The following is an 18,531-nucleotide window of genomic DNA, read 5'->3' as shown; positions in this document are numbered from 1 at the left end:
ATTAATAGAATGCTAGAATCAGCAAGGCACAGTTCAGGAGTTACCAAAGTGTGGTGCAAGGTCGAGACGGTTCTGAAATGCCTCCTTTTCCTTGTATTGATTATGGTTCACTTTAATCAGTGCATTAATCCTGTTTTGATCTTTCAGATCCCTCATCTGCGTGTGATGTACAGAAAGCACCTCAAACAATCTCTCTTCCTGTTTCTTTGGAGGATGAGAACAGGGAAATTTTCATAGAGGATGTTCCTGATGTAAAGGAGAAAGACAATCACAGTATAGTGGACACTATCGCACAGAATTTAGAGGATGCTGTCAAACAATCAAATGTATCTGATGCGACAGCTGAAGATGTGAATGCGAAGGAAACACAAGCTAAGGAGAATGCTGCAATGACTGAACAAATTCATGGAATAATGCTCAATGCTGGACAAGGTAGATAATCTTTGTGCCATGATAAAGTGAGAGGAGATTAAATTTCATGGATTACTTTCACTTGGCATATCACCTTCCTAACTTATTTCTCAAATCTTTTAACCTCTATTTTCAGGAGAAAAGTAGAAGAAGAAGAAAAAGAGGGAAAAAGATTCTTCAACCTGGAAATGGTTAGTCCTCTTTCTTCTTGGATTATAACAGTTGTCAGCTATAAGCATCTTTTCTTATTTAAGTATTAGTATGAGATGATTTACAAACCTTTGTCTATTTTCTGTTGTAGTAGCAGCTAGCATGCAATGGAGCTACCCTGCAATGCCATCTGAGCCTGCATTGATCCCACTATCAGTACTGGGGAAATGATGCACTGCCATGGGAAGTGAATCATTTTGTGCAAGCATTCAGTGGGGCAACACCCTACATGGATTATCAGCAATTTCAACCTCAATACTTGTTTGGAGCTCAAGGATATAAATTGCCATAGGGCCCATACCTTCCTCAGAGGTCTGAATTTGTCTTTTTGTTTATTAATTTTTTACTGTATTCTAAATGAGAATTACTAGCTCAAGTACTGATCTGTTTTTCATTCCCTAAATTTCGCTAGTATGAAATTTGTTTGGCTCTGAAACATCTGAGCTTACACCGTGAACAGAATACTTTGTGATGTTGTTACCTTTTGAATCAAGCATCTGTTTGGTTTGACCCTGTTTTATATAGTATGGCTTGAATGGTTAACTCCATCTATTTGCTAATGATACCTAATATTGTTTGCTGGGATATGCCGGAATTACCTATGAACAAGAAATCTGTAAATCAGGAGCCACCAATAAATAGTGCATACAAGGTCAATATAGTTGAACTGAGGAGCAAGCTGCATGATAAAGGGTACTTCATTAGATGTTTCATTTTGTGCCTTAAGTTGATTATGATCTATGTTTCGTTTATTGACTTTCATTGATTTTCTAATCTGAATTTTAACATCATATATAAGCTGTTATTATTGTTATCCTCTAAATTCAGACATAGGTGTACCTAAACCACAAAACTAAGGGGTTTGACTATTATTAGCATTTAATTTTATACCACAGTGACTATTAACTACAACACAATACTTGAGTAGCAAATAAATTTTATGAATTACTGTAAAAGATCAACCAGAACACCTTTTTATTTGGAAAAACACACACATGGTACACACTCAAACAAATGCAATACATACCAATAAAAAATATCCAAAACAAAAATAAAAATAGATCCAATCCATATTATGTCTAATCATGTTGGGTGAAAATAAGGAAAACCACTAAAAAATTAACTGCTCTAAGCTAAGCAAGAGCAACACCACAACGACTGTCATTTATATAATCCCCCAAGGATTGTTGAAATAGTCCCGCATCAATTTTGCCCACCATCAGTGCCTTTTCTTCTTATGAAAAATGTTCACATCATCACAAAATTCATGAAGATATTCCCCTTCTAAAACATATTAAATATGGTAGCTCAATTTGTTGAAAAGCTCTGCTGCAGCTTCATCAGTGTTGAGTCTATTGGAAAGAATTCCCGTCAAGTGAAGCAAGCGAGCATCATTTGGAGTATCAATGACGCAATCCATGAAAATAGCATACAAGGTGACCTGGGTCTCAACACCAAGGTAGCATTGCTCAAATGCTATCATATTTTTGAATAAAGTATCAGTGTGGTCATGCAGACTGAGCTATGGGATTTCCATTGTGCCATTGATATTGAATGATATGTCCAAGAAGTTACTTGCATTCGCCTTCTTGACAAACTTGACTCCTGCTTACCAGAGCTCAGTAGCATTTGGGATCCATTCAGGTGCCTTCATACCTGGTTTGATGCTAAGTGGACTGTTAATCTTGGAAGGAACAAGAGTTGAATGAATTAGTGAAGCAAGTGATGAACTTCGGTGGCTTTTGGTAATTCAAGGAAAGCTCAGGATTTGGGATTGGATGAATGTATATCATTGAAGAGCTTGAAATCAAGGTCGACTAGATCGAGACTTTAATCACCTTGAGCAATGAGCAGATCAAAGAGTGTGGTTAAGACAAAGAAGGGGATCTGATTCTCAAATTTTAACAGATCAAACCGCAGAATGTTCCATGTCCAAAGCATGCCTAATGGTGGCAATTGAAACTCCTCTTCCTCTGTGGCGGTTGCTGACAATATCTCTCTGGCTTCACCAACTTCATCCTCTTTATCATCCTTTTTGTTTGCAGGTGGCTTTTCCCTAACTAATAAAAGCTGTATTATGAAACAACTATCAAGCAACATGACTTGAGCCAAGCTGTGAATATCAGTTAAGTTGTCCAATTCGTGGGAATAGAAGCTCCTAACTTCAGCATCCAATTTCTTCATTGCTATCAAACATTTCTCCAGTAACTCAGTGTTATTGTGCCTACTCCGCAAGCATAACCACTTTTAGTTTTCCAACATGATCACATAGTTGTTACTTGTAGGCAAGCATTTGTTGTAATAAGGACCAATGGAGATGAGGAGAGGACGATAGGCATCTTCATTACGTAGATGGATGCAATCCTGGATCTTGAATATGGTGTGTGGCTTGTTTCCTAGTCTTCTTCCACGTTGCTTGTTCACTGAGCTTATAAATTCCTTAACCCACATAGCATTAGGATCATGATCAATGTCAATGTCTATCGGGTGCTCATCAGGAAACCCCCTACCCCCACCACTCATGTTATTGGCTTTCAATGGTGGGTGCTCTTTTTTTTTTAAAAAAAAGGGGAGCTCAAGAGCTATTTTATTAGAAAAAAGATGGAGTACAGACTCAAAGACAGCCAACTAACAAAACACATGAAAAGAAAACTAAAAACAACAACAACAACTAGATAAGAGCCAATCTTCAACAAACAAATCCAGAGTTGATAAATTCCTTCATGATACAATTAGGCAGCTCAAAACCTTGAAAAAATAAAGTGAGGAGATGGAAGTTAACAGCATGATAGGCAAGCTTGAAGGCAGGAGAGGCCCTGGACTTTGGAATAACATGCATGCTAGTGTTAGAAGAAGGATGAGAGAGAGAGAGAGAATGGAACAACTATATATGCTTGAACACCTTACATGAGTGACCCTTTGGGTCTACATATAGAATATGATAAGTATACATATACGTCTATACATACATATACATGTATACATATATAGACAATACAACAATACATTTAACACCCCTCTCAAAATCAAGGCGGATCATGTGTCTTGAGTTTGGATAACATAAATAGATGATGATCACGTGTTTGCGCCCTGATGAAGAAATCAGCCACCTGGACCTCTATAGGAAGATAGTGAAGTGACACAGTCTGGGCACGTACATGGCATCGTGTGAAATGTGCATCCACACCAATATGTTTGGTCAGCTTATGCTTGACCGGATCTGCAGCAATCTGAAGGGCTCAAGTACTGTCATAGTGAATAGGAATAGGAGATGTGATCGGTACACCAAAGGCCTGTAGAATCGAACGCAACCAAAGCACCTCCTGGACAGTAGAAGCCAACGCACGAACCTCAGCCTCAGCACTAGACTTGGCAACAGTAGGCTGTTTCTTGGTCTTCCAAACAATAAGAGAAGAGCCAAGAAAGATACAATAACCAGTGACAGAAACCCGATCATCGGGAGAATTGGCCCAAGTAGCATTAGAATAGGCCTGCAACTGAAGAGTAGACTGACATGAGTAGAACAAACCACGAGATACAGTGCCACGAAGATATCGCAGTACCCGAATAAGATGAGCATAATGAACAGAAGTGGGTGCTGCAACGAACTGACTGAGAATGTGAACTGCATGGGAAATGTCTGGACGGGTGATGGCTAAGTAGACCAAACTACCAACCAAATGTCGATAGCGAGAAGGATCAGATAAGGGAATCCCATCAGAGGCACGAAGCTGCAAATGTAACTCCATCGGTGAAGCAGCAATACGGGTATCAGTCAAACCAGAGCGAGCAAGTAGGTCATGAGTATAACTCTAATGAGAGAGACAGTAACCATCAGGATGAGAAGTAATCTCGATACCTAAGAAGTAACGAAGGGGACCTAAATCAGTCATCAAGAAAGTCTCACATAACTTCTGCTTCACAAAGGTAATGTGAGCAGAGTCATCACCGGTAAGGATCATATCATCGACATATAGAAGAAGGATGGTCTGCCCACGAGAGGAAGAGTGAATGAAGACTGCTGGGTCATGTATACTCGGAGTGAAACCAGCAGCCTTAACTACTGTACTGAACCGCTCAAACCAGGCTCGTGGAGCCTGTTTGAGACCATAAAGTGCCCGGCGAGGACGACAAACAGACCCTGTAGGTACCCGAAGGCCAGGGGGAGCAGTCATGTAAACCTCCTCCTTCAAGTCCCCATGAAAAAACGCGTTCTTCACATCAAGCTGATGAAGAACCCAACTATGAATAGCAGCAACAGCAACCAAAGTGCACACAGTGTGCATGTGGGCTACTGGGGCAAAAGTCTCCTCATAGTCACGGCCATACTCCTGCTGAAAGCCACGAGAGACCCGTCATAACGAGTCTTCACACGGTAGATCCAATGACAAGTGATAGGAATGGCATGAGAAGGAAGTGGAACAAGATCCTACGTGTGGGTCTGAGTCAAAGCATCAAGCTCCTCTACCATGGCAGTCCGCCACTCAGGTAATCAAACTGTTTCCCTATAGGTACCTGGCTCAAAGACATCTGAAACACTGGTGCTAGCAGAAGCAAAACGAACAGGGGGATGTAAAGTAGAGCGATCGCGTAAAGAATAAGTGTGAGAGTGTACCTTAGGAGCTGGATCGATAGTAGGAGAGGTGTCAAAGATGACCGTCTGAGATGGAGGCTCTGTGGGACCCCGACGGTGGTATGTGAAACGAACAGGTGGGTGAGCAAGAGGAAGCAATGGAGGAGGAGAAGACACTACAGGAGACTCAGTAGATAAAGGAGGGGAAGACACTGCAGGAGACTCAGTAGATAAAGGAGGAGAGGGGTCAAGAGAGGAGTGAGAAAGAAACTCAGCAAGAGGGTTGAAAGATGGAGGAGAGGAAGACACAGGAGGAGTATGCTCAATCGAAGGGGTAGGAAAAAGGAATGACAGAGGGACAGAGGGAGATGAGGACTCAGTGGAAGAAGGAGAAGTATAGAAAGGTATGGACTCATCAAACATGACATCACGGGATATGCGAATATGACGAGTGACTGGATCATAACAACGATAACCTTTATGCTCAAGGCTATATCCTAGAAAAACACATGAAACAGACTGGGTTGTTAGCTTTGTTCTCTCCCGAGGTGAGAGTAAAGCAAAGCAGCGACAACCAAAAACACGAAGATGATCATAGTGTGGAGGTGTCCCATGAAGACACTCACCTGGACTACGACCATTAAGGTGAGAGGAAGGTTGTAGGTTAATGAGATAAACAGCAGTGCTGACAGCTTCAACACAAAAATGAGGGGGAAGAAAAGCACCTAGAAAAAGAGCACGTGTCGTCTCTAAGATGTGATGATGCTTACGTTCAGCGACCCCATTCTGAGGATGAGCCCCAGACAAGATAACCGAGGCAATGTGCCTTCAGAAGATAAAAAGGTACGAAAAGCGTAAGAGGTGTACTCACCGCCAGAGTCAGACCGAAAGGTCTTAATAGAGGCAGAGAACTGGGTGTGGATCATAGTAGAAAAAAAGCGATAAATGGACAATAACTGGCTACGATGAGGCAGAAGATAAATCTAGGTGAATCGAGTGTAGTCATCTATAAAAAGAACATAATAGCGATGACCACCTTTAGAGATAAAGGGAGCGGGACCCCAAACATCAAAGTGAATAAGTTCAAAAGGAGCAGAAGTCTGAGACACACTCAAAGGATAAGGACGTTTGAGTTGCTTACCAAGTTTACATCCAAGACAGACGACATCAGAAGGAGGAGAGACTGCTCCTAAAACGCCATGACGAACAAGGGACGACATACGAGATGGGCATAAGTGGCCAAGACGATGATGCCACTTATGATGAGACTGAACGCCGGTATAACAATGATGAACAGGTTCAGGTGAAGATGGAAGACGAAGGGAATCCAACGCATAAACTCCATTCTGATGACGGCCAGTTCCAATCACCATCCCACTGTGATCCTGCACACGACACGAGGTACGCTCAAAGATAACTTGACAATCATGATCAGTAAGCTGGCTAACAGATATAAGATTCATGGATAAACGAGGAACATGAGAGAATGAAGGAATTGAGAAATGACTAGAAGAGAAATGACCAGTGGAGGAAATAGGAAGAAGTGTGCCATCAGTAGTGCGAACACGGGTGACGTGAGATGATAAATGGGAATGGTATAGATGGGTGGCATCAGGGGTCATGTGGAGAGAAGCACCAGAGTCAAGAAGCCAAAGAGGACAGAAACTACCTGAAGCAGATGGAGCAACCTGAATGGAAGTCGCATGTCCAGTAGAAGAGATGGAGTCTGTCAGATAGGACTGCTGGAACTGCCGGAACATAGCTAAAAACTGCTAATCTGCAGGAGACAATGGAGTTGGAGAAGCCTGTGTATAGTGAGGTGTTGGAAGAAGAGGTGGAGCCGATGAAGAAACAACATGGTGAGCGACGTGTGAAAGCACAGAAGAAAATTGGGAAGCAGCAGGAGTACTGACCCTCCCTGTGGAGAAAGCCCGGAGGCGAGTTCCTTCAACACGAGCAACAGTAGATCCAAAAACAAGCATTTTTTGTTTTTGTTTTTGCTTTTGTCCCTTTTTTTATTTTAATAAAAAAAACACACGTTGTTCAAGGTGGTCACCATCATGAACTGGCTGTCTACCACTTTGTGGCTAATAATAATAATAATTATTATTAAATATATATATAGATAATGGCGGGGCCCAGTATTTTTGTTTGGGGCCTTTTTGGCTGTGTAGAGAAATATATATATAGATATATTTTTGAAATGAGATAGGTTTGCTTTCAAATGAAGTGGGCCCAAGCAAGTTGCTTTCTTGGAATGAGAAAGATGCTCGTCTGTCTTCTTGTTTGGAAACATGCTCTTCTAGATTTTTGTGTTTTGGAAAAATAACAGAGAACTTTGATTCAGTCACTGATTGAGGCTTGGATAGATCATAGTCACTGTGGCGGCGAGTTTACGAGTAGCATCAACGAGTTTACAAGCAGTGCGAGGACGACTTTGAACCATTTTTGTATTTGGAAAGAGTAGGTTTGGAAAATGTAAAAGTTTGATTCCAAGGGAAGAATGGAGAGAGGGTTGTCGACAACGGAGATGAGGTGGCCGATGTCGATGACTTGCAAGAGGATGGTGGGCGATGTGGAAATGGGAGGGCCGGGTGATGAAGAAGAAGCTTGTCGGGTGACGGGTCGGGCGGGTGAGAGATGAGGTGGCCGACATCGATGACTTGCAAGAGGATGGTGGGTGACTTGGAAATGAGAGGGCCGGTGAAGAAGAAGAAGCTTGCCTGGATGTGGGGTGCCGTGATGAAGAAGAAGCTTGTCAATGACGGGTTTGCCGGGTGATGAAGAAGAAGTGGATGAGGCAAGAGAAAGAGAGAGAGAGCTAGTGACCACGATCGAGGGTGGTGGCTGAAAAACCTAAGCGTCTGATACCATGTTAGAAGAAGGATGAGAGAGAGAGAGAATGGAACAAGTGTATATGCTTGAACACCTTACATGAGTGACCCTTTGGGTCTACATTTAGAATATGATAAGTATACATATACGTCTATACATACATATACATGTATACATATATAGACAATACAACAATACATCTAACAGCTAGGATGTCCCAAATTGAAAATCAACTGAGAAATGCAAGAGTTCCAGGTATTCAGGCGGTTGCATCTAGCTGTGTGTCTCATCATAATGAGGCTATATGATGCTGAATTGTTGATGAAGATATGCTGAATCATAATCCAAATAACCAAAGCTGCTTGAAGAGCAATGTTGATTGCTATGAGTTTAGATTCAATCTCTCTATCAGCCTGAATTAGACAAGAACCTGCCAAAAAAAAAGCTTGTAATTAGAAGTAGAGCAATAAAATCCAGCACCTCCTACCTTCGTAGCAACATTCCAGAAGTTGGAAATAAATAGGTAGGGGCCATCTGCAGAAGAAAAGTTGTTAAGAAGTAATCTTTTGCCGAACTGATCTGCAGTAGCACAGGAGAATTCCAGAACATGAACATAGGCTCGACTAGCAATAACTTGGCAAGGAACAGCTGAATCTCTGAAAATTTTATCACACCTATTCTTCCAAATAAACCAGGCAGTGGCAGCTATAACAGATTTACAATGAGAAGACAGCAGCACTAACAAGACAATCCTCCATTACAAAAAGCATTAAAAGATGACAAGTCAAATCCCATCTTTAATCTAATTTGATTCCAAATTGCATGAATATTGCAACATGAGTATAAAAGATGTTCAATAGATTCCACTTCCAGATTGCACATTGCACAAAAAGAACGAGGACCCATATTGATAGAATAAAGATAATCAGCTGTACTAATTCTCCCTTTGAATGTAAGCCACAAAAAAAGCATGCCTTTGAGGGCAACTTTTAGATCCCAAATTTTTTTTCCAACCAATCCAATTATCATTCTAGCAAGGATATTGATTTAGATGATGATAAACCTTGGCAGAAAGGTTGCAGTTAAGAGACTTAGAGGACCAGATCCAATGATTAAACCCAGAGGTATCAATAACACCCAACTTGGGAATGAATTGGTCAACAAAATCTCCAAACAACATGCCCAACTCATGAAAATCCCAATTACAGTTGATAATGAAATCTGTACTGTTGATCCTTTCTAGATCCATGTTAATATTAATGAAAGTAGGATTGTGTGATAAAGGAATTTCAGAGCACCATGGATGAAATAAAAAGAAAGTTTGGTTGGGATTCAAACCATTGAGTCTCAAATTGGGCTTAAGTTTAAAAGCAGTGTAGTAAAGACTTCTGAAAAACCAGGAGCACCCAGCAGGAATAGAATCTCTCCACATGTTAATCAGACCATATTTGCTGTGAAGAATATCAACCCAAAAGAAGTCCTCATTGTTAATATATTTGAAAATGTTCTTGGCCATAAGAGAATGTTTAGCAAGAAGGATGTTTTTGATAGCAACACCCCCTCAGATTTTGGGATAGTAAGATCATTCCAGGCAACAGCATGGATGCCCTTTCCATTGCCACTTTTACTCCAAAAGAAGCTCCTAACAATTCTATTGATTTCATGGAGGACAGAATCATAAATAGGGTATACAGAAAGATAATAAATTGGGACAGACAACATGGAAGAATTAATGAGAACAGCTTTCACAGAAGGAGATAACTTAGACTGCAACCATCTGGAACATCAAAATCTAATATTATCAATGATGGGATTGAAGATAGCTTTGGCTAATCTCTTAGGAGAAACAAATACACCAAGATATTTTGTGGGAAATGAGGCAGCTGGGGTGTTAAGAATGGAACAAATTCCCTTAGCAATTCTCTTGTTAATCCAAGAAGGAAAATAAATTATAGATTTAGAGACATTAGGGGAATGCCCTGAAATTTTCTCATATAAATCAAGACAAAGACTAATGAATCTAGCAACTTTCCTAGTGGCACGAGAAATAATCACTAAATCATCAGCAAACATGAGATGATTAAAATTATGCCTGAGCTGAGAATTAAATCCAGGGATCATGTTATGCCTAAGAGCAAAAATAAACATGGAAGTTAAGTTTTGAGAAACAAGAATAAAAAGGTAAGAGGAGATAGGATTGCCTTGACGAACTTCTCTAGCTAGTTTAATCCAGGAAGTGGGACGACCATTGATAAGAAAAGAGAAAGAGGTAGAAGTAAGGCACGTCCTAATCCAAGAAATCCAAATAGAAGGGAAATTCATTTTGGTGAGAGTGGCAAGAATTGCACTCCAGCTTATAGTGTTATGACCTTTCTCGATATCGATCTTAATTAGCATCCTAGGAAGGGTCTTTGCAATCATTTTCCAAAGTATGAACTTCCTTACGAGTAATGTTTCTGACAAGAAAATCACAATCAAAAGAAGAGAGCTGAGGAAGATCACTTGGAAGAGCGTTTAAAATATCAACAAAAGACTCTTCGGACGGATTAGACCAAAGTTGAGAGTAAAAATTCAAAAAAACATTCTCAATATCATCACGATCAGAAAATAAATTACTGTTTAAATCACTGACATGGGAGATGGAATTAAAATGCTTACGAATTCGGGTGACGTTATGTAAGAATTTGGAATTTCTGTCACCATCACAGACCCATTGCAAATGAGCACGCTGGGCCCACTTGCTCAAGTTTTGCCTTTGGAGAACAGCAAATTTAGCATACAGTTCCTCAAGATGAGGTTGAGTATCTGCATCAAAAGTGTCAGAAATTTCCAAAGAAGCAATATCATTCTCAGTATTAATAATGTCCGAGTCAAGAGGGTTAAGACCAGATCTACACCAGTTCTTAATGCTAGTATGAGAAGCATGCATGGGATTACCATTAGGAGAGCTATTCCAGATTTTACGAATAGCAATATGATAGCCAATATAGTCTAACCAATAGTTATTAAAACAACAAAGGTTAAATCTACGATTATAATTAAAAGAAATAGCTAGAAGAAGAGGAGCATGATCTGAAAAAATTCTTGATAAATGTTTAAGAGTATAGGAATTACACTTAGAAGACCAATCCAAATTCACTAAGCACCTATCAAGCTTGGCCCAACGTCTAGCCATGCCCACCTGATTATTGCACCAAGTGAACCTACGCCCAGAGAAATGTAAATCAAGAAGGTTATTGTCTTCAATAAATCATAAAAAATAACGAGCCTTACGGGCTTAATAAGAGAAAGTACCCCCCTTTATGTTCATCTCGAGTAGTGATAGCATTAAAATCGCCAATAATAAGCCAAGGAATATTAATAGAAGAGATTCTAGAGAGCTCATGCCACAAAGAACATTGAGAATGAAAATGAGTAGAGTTATAAAAAACAGAAACAATAGAACCTGTAGAAACAACCATATGGAGAGCACGCTGAGAGATAGCTAAAGGTGAAACTTATTTAATGGATTTTCTCCAGGAGACCAAAATCCCTCCTGAAAAACCTTATGCTAGAATTTCAGCCCAGCTCCAAGAGGTTGGTAGCCTGTTACAAATCTATTGAATTGATCTTCATTAGCTCTAGTCTCAGTAAGACAAATCATCGTCAGCTTATATTTATGAATGAATCTGAACGCCTGAGTAGAGATATCCCTCGTAGAGATGCCCCTGCAGTTCTAGCAAACAATGTTAAGATCTGTCATGGGGGAAGACATAATCGAAAATGAATAATAAAACCACTTAAAAGACAGAAGACAAAAGGTGAAACCCAAGAAGAACCGAGCCTCATATTTCCTTTTCTCCATTATCAACTCTACCCTTCTTAAGAGAAGGCAGAACATCGTGTGCTCCTTTTTGAGTTAGAGATTCCTTGCAAACTTCCGATTGATACTGCACTAAAATCATCATATCATTTGGTTCATTGTCCTTGGACATCTCTTCTTCACTACCTTCAGGGGACTCATCTTCATCATCAAGTGTATTGTCAGGAGGGTCCCCATGCAAGGCCTTACCAATATCATTAACTAGCATCAAATGAGAGGAGTTCAAAGTAATATTCTCCTGGCTAGTATTCAGAGACAAGGAGATATGGATAATAGGAAGAGGCTAGGATGAACGGGTAGGATTGATCCGACTGCCTCGAGAAACCTGCAAGGCTATCAAATTAGTTTGGGGAATAACAATGGGCTGCTGATCAGGATGTCCGCCTGAAGACAAATCTCGAGAAACGACAGAGGTGGAGTCCCAAGAAATCTCTAGTATACAACTTTCGGCTAAAGTGTTAACCTGCAGTGAAATGTTAGAAGGTGGAGTCAAATCAGCTTTAAAATTTTTTGAGCGTTGGGCGGGATGAGCGAGGAAGCCACCGTGACCTCTTGCTCGATACCGCCACATGTACCTCTACCAACAGTGTCATGAGGAGATGGATCATTGGAATGCCCATCGACTGCCTCGCTCGAAGTCACGTGACTAGCACGAGAATTGCCACCCCAACCATGGGCTCGACCACGCTGGCGGGCAACCAACATCCATGGCCCGAAATCCAACTCCAACGAGGAATCCATAGGCTCCATTGAGATATCAGTATTAGAAGGATCAGGGCAAGTATTGTCCTTTTCTGATGTCCGAACAGCAGTGATTGTACTAGAATTGGGACCTACTATCGGCCTCCAATGAGCTAGGAGGGATAGCTGAATCCCATTGTTTCCAGCCCCCGCCACTCACGGACACGAATTGGTACCATGCTCAATCATCCCGTATGAATAGCAAAACATAGGAAGCCTTTCATATAGAACTAGAATGAAGACACGGTGCAAAGCATCTCCAATCTAGAAGCCACGACATAGAGGTTTAGATATATCAATCTTTAAACAAACTCTTGCAAAGTTAGAATGAGCCAAAGAAATATTAAGATCATCCATTTTGAGCAAAGGACCAAGATGACAAGTAATCAATTCAAGGGTTTCACCAATCCAGAAGTCCACCGGTAGATTGTGTAGTTGCACCCAAATGGTAGCTGTGTTAAGTTTGGCGAACGGCGGCTCGAAGAACGGCTTCCATGGGGATAACTGAAGTATAATTTAGTTGATGGACCACGGTCCATCCTGAAGAAGTTTCCGCATAATCTCTTGAGATCCACATCGAATCAAAAGGAAACCATTAGGTAGATCGGAAATAAGAATCTCACTGAAGTTGGCCATTTAACCATAAGGATTTGCTTCACTTGGTCGAAAGGCGGAGGTTTCCCTAAGAACTTGCCATAAAGTGAGTGTTGGAACTTCATTCGAGCTCTAATTAGGGCTTCATCATCAATCTTGATAAACTCCGAAGAGGACTCTTGAATTTTATGCAAATTTCAGGGTTGTGGAGAGGAGAGCTAGCAATGGTTCGGGTGGTTTGAGAGGCGATTTAGGCCCAAGACTTGGAAGGAGGTTGCTGTGAAGAAGGTTGTTTTTGTCCCCCGTTCGCCATGGCAAGGGGGGAAGATGGGAAAAAAAATGAAGAAGAAAGTGAACAGTGAACACTGGGTGCTCGTGGGCCAACCTCCCACCTCTACCATTCTTGTGCTTGGGCTAGCTGCCAACGGCGTTAACATGAAATGGTAAAATTCTCTTGTAAATAAATAAAACATAAGAAACACAATTGAATTTAATCAAACAAAATTCAGTATTTCAATTTTGAAAAGAAATGAATAAAAAAAATTTTATTCTACTTTCGACAAAGAATTTATTTTAAAAAAATAAATTTTTTTATCAAAAATAAAATAAAATAATTAAGCCAATGACTATGTCAACACAAGACGAGGGCATATTTGTATTGAGGATAGTAACTTCACGTTTGTGTATATTTTTAACACATTTTTATCCACGTTTGATACAAAAATTAATAAAAAAAAATCGTATGAAAAAAGCCAACTCCAGCATTGAGAATGCCATATTGAACCATTTTTTTATATCAGTAAAGGTTGTTGCGGCTATTAAGAAACACATAACTTTTTAAGAAAGGCAGGAAGGAGTCATATTGTCTTCTTTTCATACTCGTACTCCCGAGAAAAACTCTAGGGCTTGTTTGGGTTGACTTTAAAAAAAAAATATTTTTTTAATCTGTAGAAGCATTTTTTTTTCAAAAGCGTTTTCCAGAATAAATTAAGTGCTTTTCAGTATTTTATGTTTGACTAAGTTAATGAAGAAAAACTTTTATATCTTTGAAGTTGTTTGGATGTTGATTTTTAAAAGGGCTTTTAGAGGTGTCAAATTATTAAAATGGACATTCATTTTGTTTTCATTGAGTTACATTGCTATTAATAATGATAATGAAAACACTAATGATAATAATAATGATAACTTAATGTATTATTATAATTATAATTACAATTATTATTTAATGTGTTATGATTATAATATGAAAGGAACACCCAATTCTCTTGCAAATACAGCCCTTTTTATCATTTCTTCACATGTACCCACAGTAGTATTCAAGTAATGTCCCATGATTTCGCCTGTTTCGGCATGTTCTTTATAAATTGCTTCGACACAAAATAAGAAATAGTCTCTCCAATGCATAAATGGTTGTGAGTTCACATTTTCATCATCCTTAGTAAAATTAAGTCCATTGCGTAGACATTCATAAACGGCTCTATTGTAATTATAATAATAATTATTACTATTATTATTTAAAAAAATCTAAAATTCTAACTCCGTCATCGGGATTAGAATCCCCTTATTAAAAAAAAACCTAAATTCTAGCCCCGGCATCAGAGTTAGAATTCCCTTATTAAAAAAACCTAAAATTCTAACCCCAGAATCGGGGTTAGAATTCCCTTATTAAAAAACCCTAAAAAAAATCTTAAAAAACCTAAACAAAACTTAAAAAGATTATTTACTTAATATATATATTAATTAAATCAATAATTTATCAAATTTAAATATTATTTTAAATATTTAATTATATTAATTAAAATTAATAATGATAGTTATAATAATTCGAGATCACATGAGATTTGAACCAGAGAAAATCAAAGCTGAAGATAAATCACACGAGATCTATCTCTAATTTTTTCAAGAACATCGCCGGAGTCTGATCGTAAAGCTCTCTTCACCAATCATTCATTTGCAAGCCACTAGCGATTGGCATGTCGCGGACGAAGCTACCTCCTTCCCTCTCTTTTCTTTCTTCCTTTCTCTATTCCTTTGTCTGGATGAAAGAGTGGATTAAAGAGATAGAGACAAGAGGTAGGAGAAGACTGTTATGACTGAGGGCATTAATTTCTTTAGTTGTTGAGGGTAAATTGGTAATTAGATAACACCTAAAACAACTTTCAGAAGTGCTTTTTTTAAAAGCACCCCTTTACTAGCTTCTGGAAAAAGCTGAATTTGGTCTTTTTTAACAACTTCTGCTATTGCAGATAAGCTAATACAAACAACTTTTCTTCCACCCAAAAGTGCTTAACTTATAAAAAAGTGTTTTTGGGTTTCTCAGAAGCCAATCTAAACAAGGCCCTAGACGCTTATTGATGTAACTGATTGAAAATAAATAAGTCCTCACATAAATTGGTTAGATGACTAGTTATTACAATGATCTTTAAATTTAGATGAAATCATTTATTATCATCTATATCTTTGAGTCAACATACTCATCAAATATGTGTTTTTGATAATTTTTTTACATAGTTAATTACTACATCATTTTATACTGCGTCTCAAATTAAATCTAATTTTCATCAATGTTACATATAAATGAAAAATATTTAATTATCTTGATTAGATTCAATCTATAAAAATTTAAGTAAATAAAATGAAAAGCTAAATTTTAAATATTTATATTTACTAACGGCAGGCTAACAAACAAAATATTCAAATAACAATCAAAATTCAAATTTGTAACGCTACACACGTGTGGATTAACAAGATGGTTAACTTGAAAAATTTTTACCTATATATAGTTATACCCCTGGTTAAATAATACATATTTTAATGATTTTTTTTTATAATAGGCGACAAATGCCTTCACTTAAAGATTTGTTAAGAGACAGGCAGGTGTAGAGATGTATTAGTTTTAGTGGTTTATCGATCTTCTAAAAATTTATTAACTTTGCTAGACACTACATGGGTAATGAAATTTTGTCACATGCACGCTTAAAAGATTTGTAGGAATCATACCGAGCTAATAAGTCCCCCAATAATACAACTCTGAAGAAAAGGAATACAATATTTTTCACAATGGACCCAAACAATACTTGAGCCTGAAATAGTGGATAAATAGTACTACAATAGTATTACGTGCGAAGAATTCGACCCTCTACTTGCTCCTTCATTGCCCCTTTTGACTAACCATTATTCGTTAGGCAGTGGTTGTCTTCTAAATGATATTAAAGAAGGGTTTCCAAAACCATGAGTATAATGTTACAGCAACATTAGTATTCCTTAAAAAAAATAATAACAAAATATTATTAATTAACCAGTTTTTTTAAACTTGGGTGAACTATTTTTAAAATAAGATATAATTTGTTCAATGGATGCTGGAGTAAAAGGCTATTTACAGTTAAAATTTGATGACTTGGTGCCAAAAAGAACAAATTAAAAAAACAATAATATAAATTAATAAAGGTATAATATCCGAATTAGTCCCTCTACTTTTCTCTCTCTTCTTTTTTGGTCCCTTTACTCAGAAATGCTCCCCACTAGTCCCTCTACTCTTAAAAATGGCCTAACTTAGTCCCTTTAATTTGCCCTTAATCTATTCCCATCTAGTCTCTATACTCTTGAAAATGGCCTAACTTAGTCCCTTTGCTCTTAATCTCTTTCCATCTAGTTCCTCTACTCTTGAAAATACAGTCACTAATTGGCCCATTTTTGAGTAGAAAGGACTAAGTAGAATCATTTTCAAGAGTAGAGGGATTAGTTGGGAGCATTTTTAAGTAAAGGACCAAAAGAGAAGAGAGAGAAAAGTAAAGGGACCAATTCGGGTATTGTATCATTAATAAAATAACAGAGATAAGTTTGAGCAAGCATAAATAAACTCATACTTTTTATTCTAGTTCAAAATATAAATATTTAATTCAATTTTATTTTACAACTGAATAGAAGTTATTTTTTTTATTTTAAAATAAGCTATCATTATCAAAAAAGTTAATAACATAATACACATAAATTTTCTTTGATAATTAAAGCACATGTTTAATGAATGTAGTTAATCCATCTTTTCAAATAATAATAATAATAATAATAATAAGTGTTAATTGCCAAATACCCCTTGAAAGTTTCGTCTATATACATTTTCCCCTCTCTAATTTTGGTATCCCCAAAAAACCCTCCTTTTCTCTCCACTTATTTTTAAACCCTTCAAGTCGTTAAAGTGACTAAGCGGAGTTGGTTGGGAATTTTTTTGATAACAATGACCTTCATCTACTAGCACAACCTTTTTTTTTAATACGGGCTTTTATCTACTTGTAAGAAAGGTCTTCTTCTAACCGGAGTCTTGGTTGTCATTTTTTGGCATGTTTGCTTGTTCCATTTGGAATCTGGGAGATCTCGGGTTGGGCTGGCAGATCCGATCTAGAGATTGGAGTCACGGTGGAGACACCTAGATCCGCCGGCGACAGCGTGGGAGTTCGACGGAAGTGCACCATCGCCGGAGCGGACCTCAATCGTTTCTTGGATTTATGGGTGTTTGCGCTGTTGTTTTATTTTCGTGGCGGCAATAAATGATAGACACAAAGATCAATGGTTTGAAGTCGGAGAAAGAGGTCGTGGAGATCGTTGGAGAGGTTGAGGAGCTAGTGGCATTGGGAGAGGAGAAGGAGAAGAGTGAGGAAGGTGAGAACCTGGAGAATCATACTAAGTTTCTGGTTGAAGAGACAAAGGAGAGGGAGAATGTAGTTGCGGAGGAGATAGACAGAGATGAATTAGGAGAAAACTTTAGATTAAAGTATGTTTCTGTTTAAATATATGTGTTTTCGTGTAACTTAGGTATTTTCTGTTTAAAAAAAATTGTTTATGTTTAATAATATTGGTTCATGTTTAAGTTACAGAGTAGCGTTTAACACAAACATACAATTTTAAACGAAAATTGGGTTACTTAAGCAGAAACTGGGTTATTTAAGCGGAAAATAGGTTAGTTACACACAAACATACACTATTAAGTGGAAGCAGACTAAGTTAAGCTACTAGTACAATAATACATTATACTTTGATTAATTTAGATCCCAAAACTCTTTAGAAATTATTGGATTAAAAATTAAAATTAAAATTAAACTCAAATTCAATTGGTCTTTTTTAATAAATGCTTAAAATAATGTTTAAAAGAAAATATCTTGGAATAAGAACTTTAGGGAATTAGAACATAAAAGAATCACCTTTTTATGGATATATGGATAAATCTCTAGACTATTTTACCATGGATTAATTCTTGTTCTATAAACTTTAGACTATTTTACCAGTACTCTTTTAAATCTTGTAGATTCCA

Source organism: Dioscorea cayenensis, chromosome 15 (genome assembly GCF_009730915.1).
Source record: "Dioscorea cayenensis subsp. rotundata cultivar TDr96_F1 chromosome 15, TDr96_F1_v2_PseudoChromosome.rev07_lg8_w22 25.fasta, whole genome shotgun sequence".
Classification (NCBI taxonomy): domain Eukaryota; kingdom Viridiplantae; phylum Streptophyta; class Magnoliopsida; order Dioscoreales; family Dioscoreaceae; genus Dioscorea; species Dioscorea cayenensis.
Note: the sequence above shows the minus strand (reverse complement) of the source record.